The sequence below is a fragment of the Mandrillus leucophaeus genome, unplaced genomic scaffold, assembly GCF_000951045.1.
Source record: "Mandrillus leucophaeus isolate KB7577 unplaced genomic scaffold, Mleu.le_1.0 Scaffold504, whole genome shotgun sequence".
Taxonomy (NCBI): Eukaryota; Metazoa; Chordata; class Mammalia; order Primates; family Cercopithecidae; genus Mandrillus; species Mandrillus leucophaeus.
Window position 1 is genome coordinate 953663 of NW_012105410.1, and position 432 is coordinate 954094.

The following is a 432-nucleotide window of genomic DNA, read 5'->3' on the forward strand; positions in this document are numbered from 1 at the left end:
GAATCTGACAATTATGTGTCTTGGAGTTGCTCTTCTCAAGGAGAAGATACTTCTCAAGGAGTATCTTTGTGGCATTCTTTGTATTTCCTGAATTTGGATGTTGGCCTGCCTTACTAGATTACTAGATTGGGGAAGTTCTCCTGGATGATATCCTGCAGAGTGTTTTCCAACTTGGTTCTATTTTGTCCATCACTTTCAGGCACACCAATCAGACATAGATTTGGTCTTTTCACATAATCCCATACTTCTTGGAGGCTTTGTTCATTTCTTTTAACTCTTTTTTCTTCACACTTCTCTTCTTGATTCATTTCATTCATTTGATCTTCAATCATTGATACCCTTCAATCATTGATACTCTTTCTTCCAGTTGATCGAGTCAGTTACTGAAGCTTGTGCATTTGTCACGTATTTCTGGTGTTATGGTTTTCATCT